At 43.7% G+C, this 3,674-nt stretch overlaps 1 non-coding gene across 1 annotated transcript; it reads right to left on the reverse strand.

Moving 5' to 3' along the window:
• Positions 1-755: 755 nt before the first annotated feature.
• On the reverse strand, positions 756-863 carry LOC112719256 (small nucleolar RNA R71). The gene has a single exon (XR_003161565.1). It is a non-coding gene; the product is annotated as a small nucleolar RNA R71 (small nucleolar RNA).
• Positions 864-3,674: the final 2,811 nt, after the last annotated feature.

Genomic DNA, 3,674 nt, shown 5'->3' on the forward strand with positions numbered 1-3,674 from the left:
TCTACTTAATTTTCGAAAACCACTTCCCTCCTTCTCATATCCTTCTATTTATGGACTAACAGTATTCCTTAATGCAAATTTCGAACTCCATCTCCTTTGACAAGTTCGAATTTTCTACTTCTGTCTTCTACTCTTCTTTTCCTCTGACACTTCAAGGAATCTCTATACTGTGACATAGAGGATTCCACATTTCTTGTTCTCTTCTCTCTCATATGAGCAGGAGCAAAGACAAAGGCATTCTTGTTGAGGCTGATCCTGAACCTGAAAGGACCTTGAAGAGAAAGCTAAGAGAAGCCAAAGCACAACTCTCTTTAGAGGACCTAACTGAATTCTTCAAAGAAGAAGAACATATGGCAGCCGAAAACAACAACAATGCCAACAATGCAAGGAAGGTGCTGGGTGACTTTATTGCACCTACTCCCGATTTCTATGGGAGAAGCATCTCTATCCCTGCCATTGGAGCAAACAACTTTGAGCTTAAGCCTCAATTAGTTTCTCTAATGCAACAGAATTGCAAGTTCCATGGACTTCCACTGGAAGATCCTCATCAGTTTTTAGCTGAGTTCTTGCAAATCTGTGACACAGTCAAGACTAATGGGGTTGACCCTGAGGTCTACAGACTTATGCTATTCCCTTTTACTGTAAGAGACAGAGCTAGGACATGGTTGGACTCACAACCTAAAGAAAGCCTGGACTCTTGGGAAAAGCTAGTCAATGCCTTCTTGGCAAAGTTCTTTCCACCTCAAAAATTGAGTAAGCTTAGAGTGGAAGTCCAAACCTTCAGACAGAAGGAAGGAGAATCCCTCTATGAAGCTTGGGAAAGATACAAACAATTAATCAGAAAGTGTCCTTCTGATATGCTTTCTGAATGGAGCATCATAGGAATTTTCTATGATAGTCTCTCTGAACTGTCCAAGATGTCCTTGGATAGCTCTGCTGGAGGCTCTCTTCATTTGAAGAAGACGCCTACAGAAGCTCAAGAGCTAATTGAAATGGTTGCAAATAACCAATTCATGTACACTTCTGAAAGAAATCCTGTGAACAATGGGATTAGTCAGAAGAAAGGAGTTCTTGAGATTGACACTCTGAATGCCATATTGGCACAGAACAAAATATTGACCCAACAAGTCAATATGATTTCTCAAAGTCTATCTGGAATGCAAAATGCACCAAGCAGTACTAAGGAAGCTTCATCTGAGGAAGAAGCTTACGATCGTGAGAACCCTTCAATGGAAGAGGTGAATTACATGGGAGAAGCCTATGGAAACACCTATAATCCTTCATGGAGAAATCATCCAAATTTTCATGGAAGGATCAACAGAGACCTCAACAAGGTTTCAATAACAATAATGGTGGAAGAAACAGGTTTAGCAACAGCAAGCCTTTTCCATCATCTTCTCAGCAACAGACAGAGAGTTCTAAGCAAAATACCTCTGACTTAGCAACCATGGTCTCTGATCTAATCAAAACCACTCAAAGTTTCATGACTGAAACAAGGTCCTCCATTAGAAATTTGGAAGGACAAGTGGGTCAGCTGAGCAAGAAAATTACTGAGCTCCCTCCTAGTACTCTTCCAAGCAATACAGAAGAAAATCCAAAAGGAGAGTGCAAGGCCATCAACATGGCCGAATTTTAGGAGGAAGAAGAGGCAGTGAACGCCACTGAGGAAGGCCTCACTGGGCGTCCACTGGCCTCCAATGAGTTCCCCAATGAGGAACCATGGGAATCTGAGGCTCAAACTGAGACCATAGAGATTCCATTGGACTTACTTCTGCCATTCATGAGCTCTGATGAGTATTCTTCCTCTGAAGAGGATGAGTATGTCACTGAAGAGCAAGTTGCTAAATACCTTGGAGCAATCATGAAGCTAAATGACAAGTTATTTGGAAATGAGACTTGGGAGGATGAACCCCCTTTGCTCACCAAAGAACTGGATGACTTGTCTAGGCAGAAACTGCCTCAAAAGAGACAGGATCCTGGGAAGTTTTCAATACCTTGTACCACAGGCACCATGACCTTCAAGAAGGCCTTGTGTGACTTAGGGTCAAGTGTAAACCTCATGCCTCTCTCTGTAATGGAGAAGTTAGGGATCTCTGAGGTGCAAGCTGCAAAAATCTCACTAGAGATGGCAGACAATTCAAGAAAACAAGCCCATGGACTTGTAGAGGATGTTCTGGTTAAAGTTGAAGACCATTACATCCCTACTGATTTCATAGTCCTAGAGACTGGGAAGTGCATGGATGAGTCCATCATCCTTGGCAGGCCCTTCCTAGCCACTGCAAAGGCTGTGATTGATGTTGATAGAGGAGAGTTGATCATTCAAGTGAATGAAGAATCCCTTGTGCTTAAGGCTCAAGGATATCCCTCTATCATCATGGAGAGGAAGCATGAAGAGCTTCTCTCAAAACAGAGCCAAACAGAGCCCCCACAGTCAAACTCTAAGTTTGGTGTTGGGAGGGCACAACCAAACTCTAGGTTTGGTGTTGAACCCCCACATTCAAACTCTATGTTTGGTGTTGGGAGGTTCCAACATGGCTCTGAGTATCTGTGAGGCTCCATGAGAGTCCTCTGTCAAGCTACTGACATTAAAGAAGCGCTTGTTGGGAGGCAACCCAATGTTTTATGATTAACTATTTTTCTTTTGTTATTTTATCTTTTTTGTAGGTTGATGATCATGAGAAGTCACAAAATTAATGAAAAAAGCAAAAACAGAATGAAAAACAGGAAGAAAAACAGCACACCCTGGAGGACGCACCCACTGGCGTTTAAACGCCAGTGAGGTTAGCTGTTGGGCGTTTAACGCCCAGTCTGGCACCATTCTGGGCGTTTAACGCCAGAAAGGGGCACCAGACTGGCGTTAAACGCCAGAAATGGGCAAGAAGCTGGCGTTAAACGCCAGAAATGGGCACCAGCCCGGCGTTTAACGCCAGAAATGGCTAAAAACGTGATTTTGTTTGCCATTTGGTGCAGGGATGACTTCTCCTTGACACCTCAGGATCTGTGGACCCCACAGGATCCCCACCTACCCTACCACTCTCTCTCTTCTTCACCCATTCACCAATCACCTCAACACCTCTTCCCCAAAAACCCTTCACCTATCAAATCCATCTTTCTCTTCACCACTCACATCCATCCTTCATAAAACCCCACCTACCTCACCATTCAAATTCAAACCACTTTCCCACCCAAACCCACCCTCAAATGGCCGAACCCTACCCTCCCCCTTCTCCTATATAAACCCTCCTTCACCCCTTCATTTTCACACTTCCTAAACACCATTTCTCTCCCCTTTTGGCTGAACACAAAGCCATTCCCTTCTTCCTCTTTTCTTCTTCTTCTAGTTTCTTCTTTCTTCTTTTGCTCGAGGACGAGCAAACCTTTTATGTTTGGTGTGGTAAAAGCATTGCTTTTTGTTTTTCCATAACCATTTATGGCATCCAAGGCCGGAGAAACCTCTAGAAAGAGGAAAGGGAAGGCAAAAGCTTCCACCTCCGAGTCATGGGAGATGGAAAGATTCATCTCAAGGGTGCATCAAGACCATTTCTATGAAGTTGTGGCCTTGAAGAAGGTGATCCCCGAGGTCCCTTTTTCACTCAAAAAGGGTGAATATCCGGAGATCCGACATGAGATCCGAAGAAGAGGTTGGGAAGTTCTTACCAACCCCATTCAACAAG

Source organism: Arachis hypogaea, chromosome 10, assembly GCF_003086295.3.
Source record: "Arachis hypogaea cultivar Tifrunner chromosome 10, arahy.Tifrunner.gnm2.J5K5, whole genome shotgun sequence".
In the NCBI taxonomy this organism is placed as follows: domain Eukaryota; kingdom Viridiplantae; phylum Streptophyta; class Magnoliopsida; order Fabales; family Fabaceae; genus Arachis; species Arachis hypogaea.